The sequence below is a fragment of the Macrotis lagotis genome, chromosome 5 (genome assembly GCF_037893015.1).
Source record: "Macrotis lagotis isolate mMagLag1 chromosome 5, bilby.v1.9.chrom.fasta, whole genome shotgun sequence".
Taxonomy (NCBI): Eukaryota; Metazoa; Chordata; class Mammalia; order Peramelemorphia; family Peramelidae; genus Macrotis; species Macrotis lagotis.
Window position 1 is genome coordinate 129,845,294 of NC_133662.1, and position 16,598 is coordinate 129,861,891.

Genomic DNA, 16,598 nt, shown 5'->3' on the forward strand with positions numbered 1-16,598 from the left:
TATATCTGTCATCTAAAAGCACTTGGATGGTGCTATCATTTCAAAATATAATCAGTCAAAAAGGACAAAAAAAAGAAATATATTAGATTTAGTGGAATGAAAAGAAATCTGGATTGGCATCAATAGACATAGGTTTCAATCTGGCATCTACTATGTACATACTATTGGTGAAACCCTTTGTACCTTTGTAAGGTACAAAGCCATCCTGGACCTACATTTGTTGATCTTTTAATCTAGGATTCATCAAGTTCTAAATCTTTGATTCTTAGGTCAAACATCTTTTTCTCAGTTATCCACATTGTTTTTGTCCTTCATTTTTCAAAGAAGAGCGTGACATCAGGGTGGTGTTGCCATGACATGTGAATTGGAATTGAGAGGGAGGGGGCTGTGCTAAGTACCAGCCTGACTTTCTCCTCTGGAGTCATCTGGGTCCTGTGGCCAGATACGAATCAGGGTGACTAGAGATGTCCCTGGATGCCAGGCAATCAAGGTTAAGTGACTTGCTCAAGGTCACACAGCTAATAAGTAGAAAAGTATCTGAGACCAGATTTGAACTCCCATCCTCCTGAATCCAGGACCAGTGCTCTATCCATTGTGCCAAGAAGTTTGCCAGTGTCTTACTCTAAAGAATGTCTGATCCAGGAATCTGAGTTACAATGGTTAAAGCGTTAGATTTAAAATCATGAGGATTGCTTTTGATTCCTGATTGACAGCAGTGTGACTCTTTTAAGGTCATTTAATGTATCATTTTCAGCTTCCTACTCTGTAAAATGGGGATAAAGATAGTACCTACTCACAGGATTGCTGTGAGGATCAATATATAAATATACATAATATATATATATATACATACATATATGCATAAGTATATATGAATATATCAGGGTTGGTTTTCATCTCTCTCAGACCTCTCCTTTTCCAAAAGTAGATGAAGATTTCCAGTCTTCAATGTTTTGGGTCTTTGTTTAATAAGAGAGACCGAAGATCATCAATTTATTGTATATTAGCTACCTTAATTAATAAATTGATTATTAATTACATAAAGACTTTGTATCTCAAAAGTCTATATTTAATATATGTTATTACTCAGTTAAGTAGTGCATTTGGGTCTAGAGTCAGGAAGATGCACCTTCCTGAGTTTCAATTTGATTTCAGACACTTAGTAGCTGTGTAACCCTAAGCAAATCACTTATCTCCATTTGTCTTAGTTTTCCCATCTGTCAAATGAGCTGAATAAGGACATGGCAAACCACTGTGGTGTAGTTGCCAATACAACCCCAAAGGGGCTCATGAAGAGCTGGACATGATTCAAAAATGTCTGAACAACAACAATACACGTTATACAGGGATATCATATAATGAATGTTTTAATTATTTCTTTGTGGTACATGCCAAACACCAGGATCTCTGGGTGAAAGAGTATGAGCATTTTAGATATTTGTTTTTAATGGCTAGAGCATTAGTCCTGGAATTAGCAAGAGGTAAATTCAGCCTTATACACCTATTAGCCTGGCCAAGTGAACCTGGGCAAGTCACTTAATCTACCTCAGTTTCCTCAACTGTAAGATAAGACTAATAAAATTGCTTCCCTCACAGAATCATTCTGAGAATCAAATCAGGTTGAGATAATATTTATAAACAACACCATGCCTTGAGGGCCAGTCATTATTGAGCCATTTTTAGCTGTCCCTAACTCTTCATTTACCTCATTTGGGATTTTCTTGGCAAAGATACTGGAGTGGTTAGCCATTTTCCTCTCCAAATTGTTTTACAGATGAGAAAGCTGAGGCAAACAGGGTTGAGCAACTTGACCTGCTAGGATCACACAGCTAGCAAGTGTTTGAGGTCACGCATGAACTCAGGTCTTCTGGACTCCACGTCCAGCACTCTAGCCAATGCATAACCTAGTTGCCTCTGCATTTTTTATAGTCAATGTTTAATAAATGCTTATTCCTTTCACTGTTTATTCCCTTTTATATTATTTCAAAATATTTACCAGAATAGTTAGACCAAATCATACTTCTATCAATAGTTAAATAGTGAGGTTTTTTCCCCCTTATGTAGTCACTATTTGGGGAGGCAGAGATGGCTCAATGCCCAGTGGATGGTGGAAATACAATACTCATCTGAGACATACAAGAGAAGCACAATGATCTCACCGTCAGAAGTCACTGAGTAGACATCATTGCGTTGATGTTTTCAGAAAACATGAGCAGCTCTGCAGTATCAGAGCTATGGATTATCTCAGTCATTTATGTCTCAGCATATGCACCCTCAATAGATGTTTCCAGGTAACAAGTTTTCTTTGCTTATGTACCATTTCTCACAGGTGGTGTGGCAAAGTGTGGGAGAATATATCTCACATTATGTAGATGGGAGCATATTTTATTGTCACTTTACTTGCTAAGTGTCTGATTACATGTCTTTTGTTTTTATTTAATGGGTTCTGCTGACTGGTAAAAGTAAAACATGAGTATGAATTCAGAAAGTATGATGCTGAATGAATACTGACTCACAGAGCAGCTCAAATTGGGAATAGATGTGCCCCAGGTCCTCCACTATTTCTACTTTTTCCAAATTCTTACCCCTATAACCAAATAGAACAAGTTTCATCCTTCTTTCTGCATTATAACATTTAAAATATGTTAATAGTTTATTTAAGATTTTCCCCCCAAACTTGACATGATAGGTTCCTTCAACTAAACCTCATTTGTCATGATCTCTCTCTTCTTTCTAATCTCTTCTCCCTCCTGTAGATGCACTAGAATTTGTTGATGACCTTTCAAAAATGCAGTGCCAAGATCTGATTCATATTGAGTATATACTTCATTAAATCTCCCCCGAGGCAGTGTGATAAAATAAAATAGTAGACTCTATCATATAAATGTAGGTTCAAATTCCATCTCTAGCATTAACCATTTAAATATAAGAATGCTAAAGTAACCTCTCATATCTTCAATTTCATCGTCTGTGAAATGAGAACAATATTCTCTATAGGATCCACTTCATACAATTTCTGTGAAACTCAAATGAAAAGATGTACATAAACTATTTTGTAAATCCTAAATAAAAGTCATTAACTATTAGTATCTTTTATCACATTGACTTCTGTTTTTCCCATTCTGTATTCATGTAGTTAGTGACTATTTGAACCCAAGAGAAAGATTTTATGCTTATCTCTATTATATTTACCCTCATTGAATTCTTTCCATTTTCCTCGATTGTCATAAGACACCAGGGATGGGCAAGGAGCAGGGAGGTAGAATTGAGGCTCAAACATCTTGCTTGAATGGACACAAAATAATGCTACAGCAATATCCAGACATGAAATCCCTGCATACAGGTAACCATAAAACTAGATCAAAAGCATTATCTGGGAAAGGAGAAGAAAGAGACTTGAATATAGTCATATTCAGTTAAAACCGAGTAGAAATTCTAAACAAATTATAAATAAGTCCTGATGAATGAATGACTTACAAAGCATTTGGATTAATGAGAAATTCAATATTATTTTTGCCCTTTCTATTATTCTATTTAGTCATCAAGAAGATCAGTATGTTGAAGAAAGTTTTTATTAAAGTGTTATCAAACATGGGGAAGACAGATGACAGACATAGATATTATAAATATATATACATGTATATACATAAATGTATGCTTACACTCAAATACACACACACACACACACACACACAGATCAAAGAAATTACATGACTTGCCCAGAGTCAATTGGCTAGTATATTAAACAAGATTCAAATTTCTTGACTCTATGACTGGTGTTGTATATGTAGTTTCTTCATAATGAATGATTTTGTGATTGCCTTCTGACCCTTCTCTTATTTTTTGTAGATGAAAATTAATATGATCCTAATTTGTTTTTCTTCATAGCTGGAGGCTTTTCCATTGACTATTTATAAAATTTGTTATTTGTTGTTGAAATTCTAAAACTTACCATTACATTCCAGTGAGTTTTAAGCATGGGACATTTTCTAATATGGCAATTTATTGATTCTAGCAATTCACAATTTGCTATCTGTTTTCAAAAATTCTAAGAAGTTTCTTGAATTATTTTCTCTTTTCAAATTCATATATTTTTAAACATATACCTCTTTTATTCTTGAAGACCTACACAGTACAGTTATCTCTCTGTGTTCAGAAAAGTTGTGTTATCTTCTATGCAATTTATATATTCCTTCAAAGTTGTCTTTTTTCTCACTAGCTTCCTTCAAATTTATATTTTTGCATTCCAGATTTAATGTTTTCCTTTCAAAGTCCCTAGTACAATGAAGAATTTCTCTATAATATGTTCTAAAATATTTACATTTTAGCTTCTTTCTTTTTTGGACTTCTAGTTTCTGACCTCATTTTGATTTGCTTTCATTCAAATAAATTAATAAAAATATTCACTGTGATGTAACCTTTTTGGAGGGTTTCTTTCCTATAGTTTATCCTTTTCTTATTATGATTTCAGCATTGGTTGATCTGCTTATAATAATCTAAAAAAAACAGAATCCCCTCCCCTCTAAGTAGAATATCATCCCCCCATACTAATGTGTTCATATGGTTAGGTGAATTTGCTTTCAACAATAAGTTGAGTCCAGGGACAGAGGATTAGTACTTCCTAGGACTGGGGAAAGAGTTGATTCCAGGTAGGGAGTGAGAGACAGTGCAAGGTAGATACAAGAAATATGGACTAAATGGGTTTGTATAATCCTTAATAATGGCTGTTAAATTGAATTGAACAGAATTGAATTATGGTGCTACATGATAGTCTTTGTTAAATCTACATATGATTTGTTTTCAGGGAATGACAGAATTATTGAAAGAATTTTGTTAGTCACTCTTCCTATTTTTTTATAAAAAATTGTTTTTACTATAATTTCATTTTCCATTTGTCTGTTGATTCCCAGAGACACACATACTGCCTTACACAAATAGGTCTCTAATATTTTTATCTAAATTCTTATATATATGAAATGGAAGAACGTTCAACAATGAATTTGCACATACATTGAGAAAATCTTTTCTTAAAAAATTATGTTTGAATGAACTCTATCAACAATCATACTATAAACCTTATTTATTAGAAAATTATAAATTATCTAATGAAGATGACCTTCAAAATTTTGCAAAGTCTTAACTTTTCAAGCTCTATGTTCCTTTCTTTTAGTTGCAATATATTCTACTGTCCCTATAATAAATTCAAACTGGCTCACTTGTTTACTCTTTCTGCATATAAAGCATAAATATACAAATACCCACATTACAATCACAAATAACCAGGAAATGATTTCAGAAGTCATGTTCTTGGGCCCAATCTTATAAAAGGACTATGTAGATGTTTTGAAATGAGATATAGAGTATGGAAGACTTGAAATTAATGGATCTTAGGTTCTCCAAATATAACAATATGCTTGGAGAGGAAAGAAATAAAAAAGGAAAAATAAATTAAAGTACTAAATAATTCCAATGAATATTAATGAGAGATGGGCACCAGATAGACTTTCATGTGGAGAAAATAAATAGAATTCATGAAAAGGTAAATTTTATTAAAAAGTTATTTATAGTTATGGGAAATAAGTTGCACTATAATCATAAAGTATCCATATTTTATCAAATCTCTAACTTTTTGAGAACTAAATCTTCTTCAATAGGCTATCTACTCAAGTTTTGAAAATTCTTTGGGGAAGGGAAGAATAGTAACTAACCATTTAGTCCATGCCAAATAACCAGTTTGACTGCTATATCACTGAATTTATTTATTGTTTTGGGGATGTATGCACATATTCACTTCTGGTTCACACTCTATTTCATGCAGCATTAAAGTACTTCAGTATGTAAAAATTGGATAGAAGACTATACATGAACCAATTTTCAACTAGTGACTGAACTTTAAGAGGTTGAAGAGAATGAAACCCAGTATAGTGTTATGGGAGAAATAAATTATTTATTAAACAAAATAAGACTTAAAAGTCCAGACTCAGAACTAAGTAGACTTTGAGAGGATATGTTAACGATTTTTAAAATAATCTACAAAGCAAAGGTATCATAACATTTATTCAATTTAAATGAGAAAACTCTGATGCAAGTTTCAGTGGAACTTATTTTGAATTTTTTAGAATGAAAATTAATAGACAAAATGTCAGGTCTAAAACTTCAAAATAATAGTTCATGATACTTGTTTAGGTTCTAAAAGCCTTTCAATTCATCCCCTCATTATTTTTGTAACAAAAAGAGTGATTTTTGAGTGTTATTTCCATGCAACCATCTTCTACTGTTAAAGTCAGAGCAGGATCTGTCAGAACTGTCAATATCCTTCTGCATTGGGGATTTTAATCTTTCATCCAAATATCTAAATATGACTCTTCTATTTTGTAATTTTCTTTTTTTTTCATAAGCATAAATGCAAGGGAAACTGAGCTAAGAATGGCAGGTACAAATGCTCCAAGGAAGGAAAAACATAGAAAGAGAATTTTTTTTAAAGGACAGAGGAAGAAGTATTAAATGTTTTGTCACTTAACAATTTGTTCTCTTTCTTCTGAATAATGTGACATCAACTTCTTTTTGAATCAGAAAGATTCAATATCCTATTCAACATTCTAAAACTAAGTCATGTCAGTTTTTGAATACCAAAAAACACCCCCAAAGTAGTATTTCTTTTCTTTTGGCAAGGCAATGGGGTTAAATGGCTTGCCCAAGGTCATATAGCTAGGTAATTATTAAGTGTCTAGTTCTGGATTTGAACTCAAGTCCTCTTGACTCTCCAAGGCTGATGCTCTATCCAGTGTGCCACTTAACTGCCCCAATAGTATTTCTTTTATTCTATTTTTCTTGTTTCTTGCTAGGATCTGTTTCTTTCAACTGAGACTAGATTGCTTGATGTAGTATCTGTTTACTTGTGGAAGACATAAAGAGTCAAAATTATAAATCCTCTGTATCAATGGCCTTCAAACATTTTAATCATGTAGGCCTATCAAGAAAACATTTTCCACTTTGAATGATGCACAATTGCTTAAAAGTTATGTTCACATACTATTGGACTAATGTATTAATGTACATTATGAATTTCTAAAATGTAGAAATTTTAATAGATAAGATAAAAATGACAAAAATTTTAAATGAAAATTATTTCATTTATTAATGTACAAACCTTTAATCTCATTCAAAAATTAACATTTTCAGTGAGAATGAGACTGCTTCTTTTTTAAAAAACTTCAATACTTTGATTTATGACATTGAAGATCAGGTTTTAAGTTTATTTTAATACTTGCTTTTAATGACTGTCATATATGACAGATCAAAAGTCATGCAGATTCAAATTGGGGAAATTCATTGCTATCTGCTTGCTAACCTAAGATACTACTTTTAAAATCTCATCCATTAATGTTGCAAAAGTAGATGGTGAGGTAGACAGAGCATCAAGTCTAGAGTTCAAATTCAAGTTTGAATACTTTAGTTGTGTAACCCTGAGCAAATAACTTAACCCTGTTTGCCTCAATTTCCCCATCTATAAAGTGTGCTGCAGAAGAAAATGGTTTTAAAAAAAAGTCCAGTATTATAACCAAGAAAATCTCAATTGGGGCATGAAAGTCAAACACAACTAAATACAAAACTTGTTGAAATTTTGCTAGTGAATTTCTATCTTCCTTGATGTCAGAAGAAAGGTATGGATTTTGAGTTCAAGTACTAGTTCAAGAGGGTAACATTTCAGGTAGAGAAAAATGATCCTAGCAAGGCAGCTTATCTGGAGAGGTCATTTCCTGATGGTAAATGGATGGCCTTTTTCATTAGATTCTAAAAAGTTCAATTGCTTGAGGCTTTAGCTGGGAGGAGGACAGAAAGAATCTTGGGAGCTGAATTATAAACCTGAAGGTTCTGTCATTGTTTATTTGAGCCCCAAAACTATTTATAATCACAGTCGGGATTATTCTCTGTTGCTGCTTCTGCTGCTGCTTGCTCCCACTTAAACTGTGGACAGATGTGCCAATTTTTCCTTAGTTTTTCTAAAAGTTTCTCATAGACCCAGCATGAGTTTCACTTATTTCTCTAAGGTGAAATGAAGAAAAATGTTCCAGCTGACAATAAGAAATCTACATCTTAAAGAAGTAGGTGAGGTCCTATAGAAGGATATTTTGACCCAAGATTCAGCCATGAAGTGCTCCTACTCTTAGCTGGCATACAGTGTGTACATTCCATTCTTTCTCAGGTAAGGATGCAGTCTTAAAATGACCGCCTTTTAAGGAGGGTGGGATCCAGGATGAGAATTATTACCTGAATGACACCCATCTTCCTAGGGAAGAATGTCCATGGTTGATTAGCTAACACAGGATTCGCTAGGTCCTGGCAGTGAGGAGAAGAGCAGAGGTAGACAGTATCTACCAGTATTGGACATCTGTACTACTCTTCTTAGTTCAGATATTCTCTTCATGAACTTGAATGCATCTCTTGTGCACCCCCTGAGATATGCACACTTTTAGAGAGACCAACTCTCCAATTTGACTTTCTTTTAAGTATTTATTCTCAAAAGAGAGGACACTAAGACACCTATAGTAAATTGAATTATCAGGCGATGTTATATAGTAGAAGGAGTATTGGATATATATATATATATATATATGTATATATATATATATATATATATATATTGCTCCCTTTGAGAGAATACAAGCTTGATGGCAGGAACAATTTCATTTTTAATCTTTGAATTACCATAGCTTATCAGTGTCCCATATATGTATATATATATATATGTGTGTATATATATATATATATATGCATGTATAGCAAAGTGCTTAATAAATCATTTTGACTGATTTAGAGTCAAACCCCTCCCCCCATTACTATTTTTCCCCCTAAGTAACTTTGGTCAAGTCCTTTAGCCAATCAGGACTTCAATTTTTTTCACCTGTAGACAATTTCTAAGAAACACTCTCAGTCCTCTGGCTATTCTGTAACAGAAGGGGGAAAATATGGCTACTATGTGATCACAAAGAGCAGCTGCCCATAGAATAACAAATACATGGAAAGACTCTTACAATTACTCACAAGCAGCTGTTCCCTGCTGAGCACTACCCAGTTCCAAGACCCTGTTGCCTTGTCAGCATTAGCACATGGGGCTACAAATCCCATAATATGTCTATGGCTGTGATCCAAAAAATGGCAAAAGAATCTCTTTCACTGTTCATCAGAACACAATATGATGCTTTGCATAGACTTACATAATCTTTCCTGAGTTGTGTCAGACAGAACTGGTTTTGTTATTTGACAGATGAAACCACTCTGTGAGGTGTTTGCATTACTTCTTCAGAGAAATAATTATTTAGAACTCAATTTTATGTTCAGATAGGGGAAAACTTGAAAAGATGAATGATCATTTCTAAGTAAGTGATCTATCTGATAGTACAAAAATAGTATAGATAACTGAAATTGGAGAAATTGGTTTTCAATAATGATAACTTGCTACTACAAGGAGTACGTCAATACCATTAGAATTAATCCTGTGATTTAACTATACAATTCCATTGTAAACAAGAAGATTTCTGCTTTCTAGTAGATTTATCATGTTCACATAAAAAAGCAAAACAAATGCCTGTTGTCAGATAACATGCAAAGTTTCTTGGAACTTGAAAAAGTAAATTATTTTTTCAATTACATATATAGTTTTCATTCATTTTGTAATTTTTTTGAGTTCCAAGATTTTCACCTTCCCCAAGAGGGTGAAAGCAAGAAGATATAGGCTACAACGTGAATAATCATGTTACACATATTTCCATATTAGCCATGGTGTGAAAGAAGAATCAGAACAAAAGGTAAAAACAATGAGAAATAAGGTAAGTGAAAATATTATGCTATGAGCTGCAATTAGCTTCCTATGGATATGGATGGCATTATCCATCAACAGTCTCATAGAATTGTCTTTGATCACTATATTGTTGATAAGAATTAAATCTAAAACAGTTTATCATGACAAAATGTTGCTGTTACTGTGTGAAACAATCTACTGGTTCTGCTCATTTCATTCATGTTAGTTCATGTAAGTTTTTCCAGGTTTTTCTGAAACCTACTTTTTTCATGATTTCTTTCTTTTTTTTTGTTTTGTTTTTGTTTTTGTTTTTTTTTTTCCCAAGGCAAATGGGGTTAAGTGGCTTGCCCAAGGCCACACAGCTAGGTAATTATTAAGTGTCTGAGACCGGATTTGAACCCAGGTACTCCTGACTCCAAGGCCGGTGCTTTATCCACTATGCCACCTAGCTGCCCCTCATGATTTCTTACAGGAAAATATTATTCCATCATATTCACACATCACAGTTTGGTATGTCATTCCCCACTTGATGGGCATCTCCTCAGTTTCCAATTCTTTACCACTACAAAAAGAGCTGCTATAAATATTTTTGCACATGTAGTTATGATCTCTTTGGGATACAGACCTGCTGGTGGTATTGAAAGATCAAAGAGTAAGTACAGTTCTATTTCCCTTTGGACTTTGTTCTAAATTGCCCTCCAGAATGGTTAGATGAGTTCACAATTCCACAAAGAATGAATTAGTGTCACAATTTTCCCACATTCCTTCCACATTTATTTATTTTTTTCTTTTCTATTATATTAGTCAATCTGATGAGTATAAAGTGGTATCTCAAAGTTGTTTTAATTTGAATTTTCCTAATCAATAGTGATTTATAATATTTTTATATGGCTTTGGATAGCTTTAATTTCTTCATCTGAAAACTACCTTTGACTTGACTTTATTAATTGGGAAATGACTTTTTCTTATAAATTTAACTCAATCCTCTATGTTTAAGAAATAAGGTTTTTATCAGAAACCTTGGCTGTTAAAATTGTTTTCCAGCTTTCTGCTTTCCTTCTAATCTTGCTTGCATTTGTTATGCTTGTGCAAAACATTTTCAATTTATTGTAACCAAAATTTTCCATCTTACATTCCATAATGTTCTCTAACTTTTGATTTTTTTATCATAAATTCTTCCCTTCTCCATAGATCTGATAGGCAAACTATTCCTTGCTCTCCTAATTGACTTATGGTATCACCCTTCAAATCCAAACCATATACCCTTTAAAAACTTAGCTTAATATAGAGTTTGACATATTGTTCTATGTCATATTTCTACCATACCATTTTCTGATTTTTACCAGAAGTTTTTGTGAATTCTTGTTCCAAAAGCTGGAGTCTTTGGGTTTATCAAAGAATAAAGAACTATAGTTGTTTATTACCTTGCCTTCTGTATCTAACCTATTCCATTGATCCACCACTCTATTTTTTTAGACATTACCAAATAGATTTTTAATGAATTCAGTTTTATTTTATTTTTTAATTTGATAATAATAAATTTTATTTATATTTTTAACTAATTCCCAGATTAATTTTATTTTTTCAAGTTTTATAAAATAATTTTAGTAGTTTAATATATATAGAGAGAAATGTTTATGATTTATGAGGATTTCTTTTATAGCCTTCAATTTTCCTAAAGTTGCTAATTGTTTCAAATAGTTTTTTAAATGACTATTTAAGATCTCTAAGTAAACCATCATATCATCTGAAAAGTGTTATAGTTTCCTTTCCTCATTGTCTCTTCTAGTTCCTTCAGTTTCTTTTTCTTCTCTTATTGCTAAAGCTAATATTTCTAATACAAAATTGAACAGCAGAGGTAATAATGGACACCTTTGTTTCATTCCTGATCTTATTGAAATTCTAACTTAATTGGCCCCATAGTATATAATATTTGTCAATGTTTTTAGATAGATAATGCTTATCCTTTTAAGCAATACTTCATTTATTCCTATGCTCTTTATTGTTTACAATAGACTTGGATGCTATCTTTTGTAAAAAGCTTTTTTAGCATCTATTGAGATAATCACAAGATTTCTCTTAATTTTATTATTAATATGGTCAAGTATGCTCATTTTTCTAATATTGAAGCAACCCTGCATCACTTTAAATAAAAAATAGTGATCTATTACTATAATCTTATTGATAATAATTTATTTAAAAATTTGACATCAATAGTCATTAGGGAAATTGGTCTATAATTTTCTTTCTCTGTTTTAAACTTTCCTGATTTAGGTATTTACACCTTATTTATATAATAAAGGCAATTTGGCAGAATTCCTTCTATACCCATTTTTTTCAAATAGTTTTTATAGGATTGGAGTTAATTGTTTTTTTAAATTTTGGTAGAATTCACTTGTGGATCCATCTGACCCTGGAGATATTTTCCTAGGGACTTCATTAATGGCTTCTTCAATTTCCTCTACTTTAAAGTATTTTGCTTCTCTTCATGTCATATGATTTACCCTATTCTGCATCCCCTTTTCCTCCACTTCTGTATACTTCTTTTTTCACCCCCCCCCTTATTTTTTAAATATTATCACTTCAAAGCCAATTTATACCTATCCCCCTTTCTATTTAGTCTTCATCTAATAGCATAGTTATAGTTACTACATATATACAGATACATGTTACAATTATACATATATAGACTTGAGTTACAAGTATCATCTTTCAATGTACAAATGTGAACAATTTAGTTTTATTGAATAACATATGTTTTTCTATCCAGTTTACTTTTTTATGCTTCTCTTGGCTCCTATATTTGAAGATTAAATTTTCTGTTCAGCTCTGGTCATTATATCAGGAAAATTCAATAGTTCCCTGTTCCTTTGTATGTTCATCTTTTTCCCTGAAAGATTATGCTCACTTTTTCTGATTCTTAGTTGTAATCCATGCTCCTTTGCCTTCCAGAATAGCATATATTAAACCCTTTGATCCTTTAATGTAGAAGCTAAGTCCTCTGTAATCACAATTGTGGTTCCTTGATATCTGAATTTTTTTTTTCTGGTTACTTGCAATAGTTTCTCCTTGACATGATAATTCTGGAATTAGGCTACAATATTCCTTGAAGTTTTCATTTTGATATTGCTTTTTTCAGGAAGTAATGAGTAAATTCTTTAAATAGCTATTTTACACTCTGGTCTAGAATATCAGAACAATTTTCCTTGATAATTTCTTGAAAGATGCTAGCCAGACTCTTTGTTTTTGAATCGTGAATTTTGGGTAATCAAGTAATTCTTACATTATCTGTCCTGGATCTATTTTTACAATTCAGTAGTCTTTCCAATGAAGTATTTTACATTTTCTTCTATTTTTCATTCTTTATTCTTTGAATCCTAATGTTTCATGGAATCATTATCTTCCACTTGCTCAAGTCTAATTTTAAAGGAATCATTTTCTTCAGTTAGGTTTTTGTATCTCCTTTTCTATTTGGCCAATTCTATTCTTGAAGGAGTTGATTTCTTCGGAGGACTTTTTTTTGCATTTGACCAATTCTATTTTTTTAAGGCATAGTTTTCTTTAGACAATTTTTGGCCTTCCTTTTCTAAACTGTTGACTCCTTTTCATAATTCTCTTGTATAACTCATTTTTTCTGCCCAATTTTTCTCTTATCTTTTTAATTTGATTTTTATAATACTTTTTTGAGCTCTTTCAAGAAGATTTTTGAAACAAGTTCACATTCCCCTTTGAAGTTTTGCATGTCCTCTTCTTAATTTTGATCTTCACTGCTATCAGTAACTTTCTATCATCATGGCTGTTTTCCTTACTCATTTTCAGTCGATTTCTTGAATTATAAATTTGAGGTTTGTTCCCAGGACCCAAGAGGCACTGCCCCAAGCTGCTTATCCTGGAGACCAGGGTACTTGTCCTTGACTTTCTACACGGGGGCCTCAAGTATGTGTTGTGTGTGTGTGTGTGTGTGTGTGTGTGTGAGAGAGAGAGAGAGAGACTTGCCAACTGCCCTGGAATGTCTGGCCTAATTGTGCCTGAACTTCAGAAGTTACAAGTTCCTTCTGCACTGTAGCTGAAAGCCTTCTGTGCCATTGAACTACTGAACTGGGACAAAAGGACACCCCCCACCCCGAACTGTGCTGTGGTTAAGAGACTCCCTCCCGCTGGCTTGCTGGGACATTATGATGGGCCATGCTCCCCTTTTATTGAACTGAGATAAATCTTTACTGAAGCCCTTCTAAGTTATCCTAAGCTGAAAAAGTATTTCATTCTGTCTTTTTTGACTTCTGTTCCTCCACAATCTGTTTAGAGGCTTAATTTAATGTTGTTTCCAAGGGAAACAGGAAAACTCAGGAAACTTTCTGACTTCTCTCTGTCATCTTAACCATGTAGTTCATAATTTTACTTTGGTAATTGATTGATTAGAAGGAAAAGGAAATAATTTAACTACAGTTCATCACTAACAATGAATAAATCAAAATAATATGCAAAACATTGGGTTTGTCAACTAGCAAAAATCACTGACAAAGGATGAAGTATCTAAGCTCTTAGTAACAGAGGCATTAAAGCAAAACTAAACAAAACTAAAAACTAATAGAAGAGGGCCTCACATGTACTCTGTGAATTATTTATTTCTGAAAGATAATGACATGAGATGAGAAGGTGTGCATTATTTATTATATGCACCAATGAATAGACTTCTCACATCCAGGAAACCATGGATTTACAAAGAACAATGGTAAATGCAGCTTATATCCCCTCCCTAAAAGAGCTAATTTTCTTAAGGATATTCTAACTAGGCATTAGATCTTGTCTATTGCTTGTAAAAGTGAATAAATGGAAAAAAACACCAAATATTTGTTTGCTATGTGCCCAGAACTATGCTAACAACTGTGGATACAAAAATCAAAAAAAGGTAAAATGTCCCTAACCTCATGGAGCTTAAAATTTAACAAGGGAAAAAAAAGCATACACATAGAGAAATGATGACCAGAGCACTATATTTTTATCTGGGAAGTCATATGATGTTTAGACTTATTATAGAGAACATTTCATTGTTGGTTTTTCAAGGACTAGTAATGATGATTATTTATTTACTCATCCCAGAACTAGCAGAAAGCATACATGAGGAAAGAAGATGAAATAAAGTGAAAGATCCTCAGAAGGCAGCACAACATAAAGATGGCTGGAAAGTATTAAGTGCCCATTCAGCATCATGATGTTCAATTATCTAAAGCAGAGCTGTCAAACATGCATCTCATAATAATACCAAGTGAAGCAGAACCAGATTAAAATGTTATTAGGAAATATTTAATAAAATAAATAAAAATAAATAAAACAAGCATTCTTAAATTTATTTAAAATTTTTTAAAATTAAGTTAATATGTGGCCTTCAGGTACTATTATGTATGGTTTAATAGCTCCTATTTATATTTCAGTTTTATACCATTGCTCTAAAGAATATTCAAAAAGTTGGCATCTTATTTTCACATGTCATCTGCATTTTTATGCCAGTGTTACTGAAGCCAAATGGCTAAAGATGAATTTGATGATAGCATTTACTGCAGAACTTGGCATTTGGATATTTGAGTGAGTAATTTGGTTTTGGACTTGTAATGAATTCTGCAGAAAAGGGCAGAAAGAACTCCAGTTTTGTAAATAACTATCTGCTTTATGCTCAATGGCCATGAAGTTTTGTTTGTTTTGAAAACTTTATTCTTTCAAAAATATATTACTCATAAATTGTTCAGCCTCATCTGTCTATCCCATTCTTCAAGGTCCAACTTAAATGCCACTTCCTTTATAAGGTCATCCCCAGAGAGAGCTGATCAAAGCATTACTTTGTGCTTTTCATTCATTTGTTATATTCTATTCCCTATTTTCATTGTATAAATGCTCTATCTCCCTTACTCAACTGAACTGCTTTGAAGACAGGAATCCAGTTTTATTTCTTTCTATATTCTCTTTGTCTTTTCTCTACTCTATGCTTTTCTTCATTGAAGACTCAGTCTAAGTACTATCTTGTTCTTATAGCATATTCTGATAATCCCTAACTGAATGTGTTTTCTTTCCCAAATAAAGCACTTTGAAACTCTATGCTGCCCTTAAATAATCCTTTACCTTGACAGTATTATGTTTTGTGAATTGCATGTATAACAGTGCCTTACACACCATTGTATATATTAATTGATTATTTGATTGGGACTTTCTGTGAAAGTGATTTATTGGATGAATTATTTTTTATGACTGTTATTGTATAATGTATAATTGTATAACTCAGACCATCCTAAAATGTGCTACTACAAGTGTTTCATTTCACCCCTACTGCTAAAGTGGACAAAGAAGAGACTGAAGCTTTTCAGGTTGCAATGATACAAAAGGATCAAGTTAAAATGAACTCAGGCTTCTTTGGGTTATGTTTGTGAGTGTGTGTGTGTGGGGGTGTGTGTGCTTGTTTTAATGGTGAACTCAGTTGAGTAACCATTTTTATTTTTGGAGTGTTTTTTTTTTATTTTGGTTTTGGTTTTTTGCAAGTCAGTGGGGTTAAGTGACCTGCCAAAGGTCACACAGCTAGGTAATTATTAAGTTCTGATGCTGGATTTGAACTCAGGTCCTCCTGATTCCAGGGCTGGTGCTCTATCTACTGCACCACCTAGTTACCCCCATTTTATTTGCTTAATTGACAAAAAATTCACTAGTAGGAATTATTTTTTTCACTTTTCAAAACTTCATTTGTATCTTAGATACAGTTCGTTGGCTAATTAAAATGTATTATGAATATAGCAAAATATTTAAAGTAATC

General features: G+C 32.8%; 1 long non-coding RNA gene across 1 annotated transcript in view; it reads right to left on the bottom strand.

Moving 5' to 3' along the window:
• Positions 1 to 3,197: 3,197 nt before the first annotated feature.
• Positions 3,198 to 16,598, bottom strand: part of LOC141489878 (uncharacterized) — a 50,832-nt gene continuing 37,431 nt past the window's right edge. The window contains exon 3 of the long non-coding RNA XR_012469017.1: positions 3,198 to 3,373. This is a non-coding gene — a long non-coding RNA (uncharacterized LOC141489878). The remainder of the gene's footprint in view (positions 3,374 to 16,598) is intronic.